The 10,586-nt window shown below is 43.1% G+C and overlaps 1 long non-coding RNA gene across 1 annotated transcript; it reads left to right on the top strand.

Annotated features, from left to right (window-relative positions):
* Positions 1 to 486: 486 nt before the first annotated feature.
* On the top strand, positions 487 to 4,541 carry LOC129350780 (uncharacterized). Its single transcript, XR_008604299.1, has 2 exons — positions 487 to 1,702; positions 4,015 to 4,541. It is a non-coding gene; the product is annotated as an uncharacterized LOC129350780 (long non-coding RNA).
* Positions 4,542 to 10,586: the final 6,045 nt, after the last annotated feature.

The raw sequence follows: 10,586 nt of genomic DNA, 5'->3' as shown, positions 1-10,586 counted from the left end.
AGGCGTAATGTGCTCATATTTTGGAGGGCAGCAGCAGCATTCTGAGCCAACTGGAGACGCGCTAGAGCAGACTGGCTAAGAACAAGAACCGCATCATCCCCAGAGTCGTTTGCCAGGAGAACATCATTAAAAACCCGTAGCAGTGCTGACTCCGTGCTATGCAGAGTCTGAAAACCAGACTGAAAAACCTCCAGTACGTTGTGCTCATCTAAAGAGGACTTCAGCTGGGCATGAACAACTGTCTCTAAAATTCTGGAAAGAAAGGGCAGCTTGGAGATTGTTCTGAAGTTAGATAAAACTGTGGTGTCGAGGCCAGGTTTCTTCAGCAGTGTTTGGACTGCAGCGTGTTTAAAACTAGTGGGGGACCACGCCAGTGGACAGACAGCTGTTAATGACGGTTAAAACTGACTGCCCAATACATGGAAAATCCTCTTTTAAAAAGTGAGGCGGGATGGAGTCGTGAGGGACCCTTTATGTGGCCGACAGTGTCTATGAAAAACGACAGAGTAACGGGCTGAAATTTATGGAGCCCAGCCGGGCAGCAGACAGAGGCAGAGGGGTCGACGGCAGGAGCTGAGATCAGAGCCCTTGTACTAACAACTTTATCAATAAAAAACTCCTGAAAGTTGACGCACAGTTCGATGGATGCTTCCTGGCAAACCGGCTTGGGAGCATTTAAAACTGAGTCAGTGGTATTAAATAAAACTCGAGGGTTGTGGCGGTTTGACTCAATGACTCCAGCTAAGTGAGCCCTTTTGGCTTCCTTAACCACAGTCTGATAGTCTCTCCAGCGGTCTTTTAAAATTAAAAACGACACTTGCAGCTTGTCCTTCTTCCAGCTGCGCTCAGCTCTACCACACTCCCTCCTCACTGCTCCAGTTGCGTCGTTGAACCAGGGCTCCAGTTTTGCTCTACGATGTGCAGTCTTTAAAGGAGCCACGGAGTTCAGAACACCTTGACAGAATAGAATGGAACCATGAGCTGAGTTCCTCTGTATCCATAGAGGATAAACTAGAGGGGACGCAGAGCTGATTAAAAGCAGCGGAGAAGCGACCGGCAGAGAGAGAGTTAAAAACCCGACAGTACCGAGCAGGAGCGCTGGATTTAAGACCAGCACACGGAAAGCTGACATTAAAAATCACAGGCTTATGATCAGAGAATACGTTATCACCGATCTCAATATTCGACACAGACAATCCATAAGACAGAACCAGGTCTAACGTGTGTCCGTGTTCATGTGTGGGACCCGACACACACTGAACCACATTAAAAGAGGCAATAAGACTTAGAAAGTCCTTCACCAGCCGCTTATCGGGACAGCACACACGAATATTAAAATGCACAATATTTCTCCTGTCTGGATTAAATTTCAGAAATACAGTTTAGATTTACTAAATATTCCAGGAATTCTTGCTCTCAGTTTGACCATAGAAATGAACTTGTTGTTGAGGCAGTTTGTGTTTGAGTTTTTCTGCCTCGAGCTTCATCACCAGTGATGTTCAGGACTCATTCTTGTATTTTACACTCTCTGATGTTTTCTTTTCTTCATGTCTAGTGTGTGAATCATTTCTGGTTTGTCTCTTCAGTGTCTCATGTGGCCCTGCAGCTTCTCCTCCTCCACCTCCTCCTGAAGCCTTCATCTTCTTCATCATCAGCTGCTCAGTGACTCTGTTGGACGTCTCACCGTGTGGCAGCAGCTCAGGTCAGTGGTGAAGATCCTCTTTATCAGCTCGACACCCACAGACGTAGTGAACGCAGCGTCTGTTGTTGTGCTAATAAGAAGCTGCAGCTGAGCAGCAGCAGCTCTGTTCACTCCAGCCTCAGTCACACATGGAGTCAGAGCAACACTCTGTCAGAGCTGATTCCTCAATGTTAGATCTGATTAATCTCTCTCTAGTAACAGGTTATGTACCACAGGCTTTTAAGGTTGCTGTAATCAAACCTTTACTTAAAAAGCCCACTCTAGATCCAGATGTTTTAGCCAACTATAGACCAGTTTCCAACCTCCCATTTCTCTCCAAAATTCTGGAAAGAACAGTTGCAAATCAATTATGTGAACATTTACAAAGGAATAGCTTGTTTGAAGAGTTTCAGTCAGGCTTCAGAGTGCATCATAGCACAGAAACAGCTCTGGTGAAAGTTACTAATGACCTTCTCATAGCGTCAGATAATGGACTGGTCTCTATACTTATTTTATTGGACCTTAGTGCAGCATTCGATACAATCGACCACAAACTTTTATTACAGCGACTAGAACATTCTATTGGCATTAAAGGGACAGCACTGGACTGGTTTAAATCCTACTTATCAGACAGGTTCCAGTTTGTGCATGTCAACAATGACTCTTCTGAGCATACTAGGGTTAATCATGGAGTTCCTCAGGGTTCTGTCTTAGGACCAATACTGTTCACATTATACATGCTTCCCTTAGGCAATATTATTAGGAAGCACTGTATTAATTTCCATTGTTATGCTGACGACACTCAATTGTATTTATCTATGAAGCCAAATGAAACTAATCAGCTAGCTAGACTGCAAGATTGTCTTAAGGACATAAAGACCTGGATGACCTATAATTTCTTACTACTAAATTCAGACAAGACTGAAGTCATTGTATTTGGCCCCAAACATCTTAGAGAATTGCTTTCAAAGCATATAGTTACTCTGGATGGCATTACATTGGCCTCCAGTACTACTGTGAGGAACCTCGGTGTTATCTTTGACCAGGACATGTCCTTTAACTCGCACATAAAACAAATCTGTAGGACTTCCTTTTTCCACCTGAGAAATATTGTGAAAATCAGGAACATCCTGTCTCAGAGTGATGCAGAAAAACTAGTCCATGCATTTGTTACTTCTAGGCTTGACTACTGTAATTCCTTATTATCAGGTTGTCCCAATAGCTCTCTGAAATATCTACAGCTGATCCAAAATGCTGCAGCCAGAGTACTGACGGGAGTTAGCAAGAGAGATCATATTTCTCCTATATTGGTTTCTCTTCATTGGCTTCCTGTTAAATCTAGAATAGAATTCAAAATCCTTCTTCTGACATATAAAGCTCTTAACAACCAATCTCCATCATATCTTAAAGACCTGATAGTACCATATTATCCTAGCAGAACTCTTCGCTCTCAGACTGCAGGCTTACTTGTTGTTCCTAGAATCTCTAAAAGTAGAATGGGAGGCAGAGCCTTCAGTTATCAGGCGCCTCTCCTGTGGAACCAGCTCCCAGTTTGGGTTCGGGAGGCGGACACCCTCTCTATTTTTAAGACCAGGCTTAAAACCTTCCTTTTCGACAAAGCTTATAGTTAGGGCTGACTGGGGGACCCTGACGGGGTGAGCTGGTGTTTTCATTTGCACAACTGACTTCCCCTCTTGACGTCCCTTTAGTTTGCCCCTAGTTATGCTGCTATAGGTCTAGACTGCTGGGGAACCTCTCTTGATGCACTGAGCCCTTCTCTAACTACCTATGTATTTACTACATATACCATTATTGCATTACATTCACTCTGTTTCTTTCTGTGTCTTTTCTCCGAGTGTCCCTGGTCCCAGAGCTGGATGCTGGATGCTTCAGATGTGTGGCTGTGTTTTATGGTCCTTGTGTCCCACCCCCCCACCTCTCTATCTCTACCCCTCTATCTCTACCCCTCTATCTCTACCTCTACCCCTCTATCTCTACCTCTCTCCCTCTTCTGTCCTTCTCAACCCGCCCGGCCAGCAGGCAGATGGGTCCCCCCACATTAGAGCCGGGTTCTGCTCGAGGTTTTTTTCCCTGTTAAAAGGGTGTTTTCCTTGCCACTGTCGCCTTTTGGCTTGCTCTGGGGGTCAGGCATATGGGTTCTGTAAAGCGTCTCGAGACAATTTGACTGTAATTGGCGCTATATAAATAAAATTGAATTGAAAATTGAATTGAACTGAGAGCTCTCAGCAGTTTTCTACCCATTTAAGAACAGGACAAACCGAACAAGCTGTTGTATCGATTTGTCCACGATTTCCTCTCGTGTCCATTTTAAGGAGTTTGCAGTCAACCAAGGCCGACTCAGAATCACTCCCACCGGGAAGATCTGTGAAGGAAGGTCCACCCGGCTGGTCCAGAAGCTCCGGTCCAGCAGAGCAGCGTCAGGATGGAGACGTAACCGGGTGAGTTAACTAGAGAGGCGACACATTCACATAGAAAATCCAACAATTCCTTCTGTTTTTACAGTTTGTGACTCTGGTAAATGGTGTCATTTTTCAAAGCTGGTGGGTTTTGGGCTTCACAGATTGAACCTAAATGCTTTTCTTAAACAAACTGCTGAGCTGCTGCACAGTGAAATGTTTGAGTGGAGCTCAGGATGAAAGCATCAGAGCTGTTTTACATGTTTTTATGTTCAGCTAATATCATTTCCTCTGGACAATGTTTGTGGTGTTAGAAGTGGACGTTTGTAGGGAGTTTTCAGTTGTGATACTTTAATGCATAAATATTTGCAGTGGTGGTTTCACTGCAAGCATCTACTGATGTCACCAGTGAAGTAAATAAAAACAGCATTTGTTGAACTTTACGCCTCTCAGTGTCTGCAGTTAGTTTAGCTGAATCAATGCAAAGATATTTCTATTTTTCTACATGACAGGAATGTCAGTGAAATCCAAATGCTAAGAATAAACAAGTGATCTGCCTGGTCACAGATCCCACTTTAATCCAAAATAAAGACTTTGCAAGGAAATGAACTTGAAATATGAGCCACCAGTAAAAGTTGTGATCAGACAGAAGGGCCTGTATTTTATCTTTGGAGAAGTTTAACATGTAAGTTTGTGCAGCTGATCAGTGGTGAGGCCTGTGGATGACTGGAGATGTGTGTGGACACTTAGACGAAGCAGCAAATGTGTTGAAAATGAGTTGTCTTCTCAGAGTCTTGAAGATGTTTTGTCAGAGCTAAGAAAGAAGTAAGAGATCCTGCAGGTGATTGTTGAGCGGTGTTGAGGAATTTGAATGTAGAGGAATAGCAAAGAGATTTTGAAGATATTTAAGCCATAAGTTGTATTTTATTTGTTTGCTGTTCTCTCCCATTTGTAGTGAAGAGAAGTGATTTGACATGAAGAATGTGATTTGTGTGGCTTTGAAATTGTGTTAAAATGTAAAAATGAGTGATGAGGAGAAGAGTGTGACTTTTTAGTATTGTGTTTTTTAGCGTGTTCTTTAAAAGTTGTAGGTAGATTATGTTCTTTTTTTGATTTTGTGGATTGTTTTTTTTTTTCTTTCAGTGTTGATGTCACCGCCTTGACGAATAGAAGAAAAGCCTGTATTTGGGTATGTAGGACCGGTAGTCCAGCGGTAGTGATGGTGGTTTGGAACCTGGAGAGTGCAGGTTCAATCCCCCACTCTGCTCAAGCTTTTTTTTCACATTTGGGCAAAATTCACCAAAAATCTACTTGAAAGACAGTTTGCGCTCTTTGCGCTCTTTGCGCTCTTTGCGCTCTTTGCGCTCTTTGCGCTCTTTGCGCTCTTTGTTGAGTGGTGTTGAGGAATTTGAATGTAGAGGAATAGCAAAGAGATTTTGAAGATATTTAAGCCATAAGTTGTATTTTATTTGTTTGCTGTTCTCTCCCATTTGTAGTGAAGAGAAGTGATTTGACATGAAGAATGTGATTTGTGTGGCTTTGAAATTGTGTTAAAATGTAAAAATGAGTGATGAGGAGAAGAGTGTGACTTTTTAGTATTGTGTTTTTTAGCGTGTTCTTTAAAAGTTGTAGGTAGATTATGTTCTTTTTTTGATTTTGTGGATTGTTTTTTTTTCTTTCAGTGTTGATGTCACCGCCTTGACGAATAGAAGAAAAGCCTGTATTTGGGTATGTAGGACCGGTAGTCCAGAGGTAGTGATGGTGGTTTGGAACCTGGAGAGTGCAGGTTCAATCCCCCACTCTGCTCAAGCTTTTTTTTCACATTTGGGCAAAATTCGCCAAAAATCTTCTTGAAAGGCTCTTTACGCTCTTTACGCTCTTTACGCTCTTTACGCCCTCTTGTGCTGCAGGTACATGGGCCAGACGTGGCCATCGAACAGGCCGGGGGGGTCTGGCACCGTGTAGTTCCTAGAGCACCTCCTCTTTTTGCATTCTTCATTTTTCCTTTTGGTAGTGGTTTATACAAAATTAGCTTTTTAATCTCCACTCGCATTGCCTCAAGAGACAAATCAACCTCAGCACAAACAGCTCTTTACGCTCTTTACGCTCTTTACGCTCTTTACGCTCTTTCAGGCAACTTCTTGGTTCTACTGGAACCACCCTTCAACTCCAATCCACTGACACTCCACACCACAGACCACAACCTTTCCACTCCACTACCATCCTCCACAAGGTTCCCAGCGGGGATTCGAACCGTGACCCTCCACATGACAGACACACAACCTATGTGTGAGCTATCTTTCACACAAGGTCCTTCGTGGACTTTGTTGGAATGATTGTTGAAAGAGGTTGTCATACAGCCAAAGTATGTATATATTGTAAATAAAGCTGCTGTAACAATGTAAATTTCCCCTGGAGTGGGGAGAAATAAAGAACTTTATCTTATCTTATCTTATCTTAAAAAGTGTCAAAAGAGCCCTGGGCTGGATTCGAACCAAAAACCTCCTGCACGAGAGGCAGATAACTTACCACTGCGCTATCCTTCTTACTGGGTGTAACTGTTAGTTTTCGTAAATGATGGTACACAAAACTATTAAGGAGGTGAAGATAATAAAGGTACTAAGGTGGATTTCAACCGGGCACCTTCAACATGCCAAGCAAAAAACTTACCTCTACACCACCTGTCCTACAAGATGTTGCTCTAACTTTGCTTAAATGATGCTAGCAATTAGTACTTCAGAGCATCCAAAGGACACATAAAAAGTGTGAGTGGGGATTTGAACCATGGACCTTCAACATGTGAGGCACAGAACTTACCTCTGCACCACATTTCCTACAAGGTGTTGTTATAAATTGGCTTAAATGATGGCATCAATCAGTACTGGAGCAATCAAAGGACAAATAAAAGGTGTGAGTGGAGATTTGAATCATGTCAGGTACAGAACTTACGTTGTAGGTTTGTTTCTGAGACTGAATACACCCAATCTCATCTGATTTGCAAAGCTAAGCAGGGTTGGGCCTGGTTAGTATTTGGATGGGAGACTACCTGGGAATACCAGCTGCTGTAAGCTTTTTACTTCTCCTCACAACCTGAACAAGACACTGCTGGTCATTCACTAGAGACAGCTATCAACTAAAACCTCTTGGTTTCTTTATTATACACTCTATGAGGTGGATAAGCTGCAGCTCATGCTGATTTATTGCTGGTTCTGGTTGGAGCCAAAGAACAAAGGCGTCACCTGTTGGAGCAGCTGATGTCCTGCAGCCTCTTCACCACAGAAAGCCTCTGACAGCTTCAATTCTTTACACTCTGACTGCAAGACACCAATCACATAGGAACATATACATGTGTGGAACAAAGAGCTGAGCTGACACTCAACATGTGTTTGACCATTTATTGATAAAGACATTCAAACATGTCTAGAGATAGAACACCAACGCACGGTGTAAGAAAGGTCAGAACAGACTTCACCTGCTCAGGAAGCTGAGGTCCTTCGGGGTGCAGGGAGCAATTCTGAGGACCTTTTATGGTTGTGTGGTGGTATCAGCCATCCTGTATGGAGTGGTCTGCTGGAGCAGCAGCATCACGGCTGCAGACAGGAAGAGACTAAAGAAACTGGTTAAGAAAGCAAGCTCTGTCCTGGGCTGGTGTTAGACAGGAGGATGATGACAAAGCTGTTGTCTATCATGGAGGACATCTCCCACCCCCTGCAGGAAACAGGACCATCACCGGCAGCTCCTTCAGGGACAGACTGCTTCACCCACAATGTTTGAAGGAGGTCCTTCCTTCCTGCAGCAGTCAGACTGTGTTCAATCAAACCTGCTCCCAGTAGTTCAGATCACCCATGAAGTAACTGCAATAAAATGTAAATAAGTCAATATGTGCAATTTCACAAGGTTTTTTTTTTTTTACAAGTATTTCTATTTCTTCTCTAAGGAGAAAGCATCTATTTATATCTGTGCACTGAGTGCTGCTTTTCTTTTTACTTTTTTTCCTATCTGCTACTGCCACACTGAAAATTTCCCCACTGCAGAATCTACCTATCCATCCATCTATGGTCCATCTACCTCCCTACCTATCTATCCATCCATCCATCCATCCATCCATCCATCTCTCTCACAGGTGTGGGGGTTGATTCACCTGTTCTCAATCACCTTAATCCACGAACGCCCGGTTCTTCATTCTTCCGCTCTCTGCCAGACCAGAGACTTTGAAACCAGAACCTTTCTCCTACAATTAGTCTGGTTTCCCCTTTTTGTTTTCACCTTGGTTTAGTTATCCTTTCTGTGTTGGTTTTAGTTTCATTCGTTAAATAAACTCCTTGTAATCTTTGACCTGTGTCTGCAGATGTCCTGTGACACCAATGATCCCATCTGATATTTAGCATGTTTTCAATTATTGGTCCCATTTCTTAAAAAAAAAAAAAAAAAAAGCCCCCTGAAATCTGATCAGATAAATGAATGTGAAACTACTTTGGGTCTGCTGCAGCTGCCTCCCTCTGATCTTGTTCCTGCCCACAGCACAATCTGATCAGTGAAACACTGAAGGACAACTTCAGCATGTAAAACATAAATAAGCAAAGGCTGCAACTTGTGATTATTTTAATTTTAACTTAACTTTATGTGCTGTTCAAAAACTTTATTTTTTCTGCAAATGTGTAGTGATTCCAAATCTTGGTTATTGATCTCCTTGATTACAAAAAAAATCTGTATCGACCCGGAAAAAAAACAAACATGTCAGGCACCCTATGATGTTAACTGTTTGCCTGAATGTTTTTGTTTAAAATCCTCAGTAATAACCTTTGACTGGTTGCTCTTAACCCTGTAAAACTCACTGCTGCAAAAATACAACATCAGCTTATTTTTTAATTACTATTTTCTATTATATATATCTGAAATAAACCCTAATCTGTGGGTCTGACAGGAGCGTGAGGTCAAAGAAGCTGCCATCAGCTGCTGCACTTCTGTCCGTCCAGCAAATGGAGCCATGGAGCTGCAGTGAAGTGAAGAGCAGCACAAGGCAACCACCACTTCCATCCACTGACGCATTCAATTTGACTGACGCTAATGTTTTATTGACTTCCAACCACTAAACCAATAAAAGCTGCAAGCAGCGTTGGACGGGTCCTCGCATCCGAGCGGCCCGACTGGCCCACGCATATCCACCAGGAGGCGCTGCAACTGAGAGAGTAAAGTTTCAGGCAGATTGGAGCATGTACAGGCTACTTACACAGCACTTCCTGTTTCATGGCGAGAAATCCAAAATGGCCGCCAAGTGGCGCAAAGATGTGATTAGGGCCGGACTCTGATCATACATGTAAAATTTCAGGCAGATTGGAGCATGTACAGGCTGGTTACACAGCACTTCCTGTTTCATGGCGAGAAATCCAAAATGGCCGCCAAGTGGCACAAAGATGTGATTAGGGCTGGACTCTGATCATACTTGTAAAATTTCAGACAAATTGGAGCATGTACAGGCTAGTAAGACAGCACTTCCTGTTTAATGGCGAGGAATCCAAAATGGCCACCAAGTGCCACAAAGATGTGATTAGGGCCGGACTCTGATCATACATGTAAAATTTCAGACAAATTGGAGCATGTACAGGCTAGTTAGACATGACTTCCTGTTTCATGGCGAGAAATTCAAAATGGCCGCCAGGTGGTGCTATGACAGTGAGTCTATATCGACCTATGGATGTGATTAGGGCTGGACTCTGATCACACATGTAAAGTTTGAGGCAGATTGATGCATGTCCAGGCTAGTTAGACAGCACTTCCTGTTTCATGGCGAGACATCCAAAATGGCCTCATTCTGCTGGTCACCATGGCCACACCGTCAGACTGTTGCAGAGTATTTTGATAACCTTTGATCAACCATGACTGGTGTCCATCGAAATCCACAGACACGCCCCTTGACGACGAGTCACCATTTTCTCTGGGAATCATCATCAATGTGTTCTGGCTTATGTCACCACATTTGAGGTGAATCTGATCAACGTGCTAAGAATAGTACATCAAAGTGTAAAAAATGTCTATTTCCTGCTACCACAAGGTGGCGCTATGACTGTCAATGTACATAACCACATGGATGTCATCAGGGCTGGACCCAGATCACACATGTAAAACTTCAGGCAGATTGGAGCATGTACAGCTGAGTTAGACACCACTTCCTGTTTTATGGCGAAGGATCAATATTTCTGGGGGTCGCCATGGCCACGCCCTTTGACTTTTGCACAGCATTTTGATAACTTTTTATCAGGCTGGGCTGTTGCATGTACTGGCCAAATTTAAGGTCTCTCGGACTTACCCCCGCTGAGTTATTAATCTCAAAAAAATTTACAGCTAATTCAAGATGGCCGACTTCCTGTTGGGTTTAGGGCGTGACCGTGATTGACTGTTTTGTGTTTCCTGATGTGCTGAATATGCATACAAAATTTTGTAGCTGTAGATAAACCATTGTGCAAGTTGGCCTAATGACCAAATTTTCA

Source organism: Amphiprion ocellaris, chromosome 16 (assembly GCF_022539595.1).
Source record: "Amphiprion ocellaris isolate individual 3 ecotype Okinawa chromosome 16, ASM2253959v1, whole genome shotgun sequence".
Classification (NCBI taxonomy): Eukaryota; Metazoa; Chordata; class Actinopteri; family Pomacentridae; genus Amphiprion; species Amphiprion ocellaris.
Note: the sequence above shows the minus strand (reverse complement) of the source record. Positions and strands in the feature narration are given on the sequence as shown.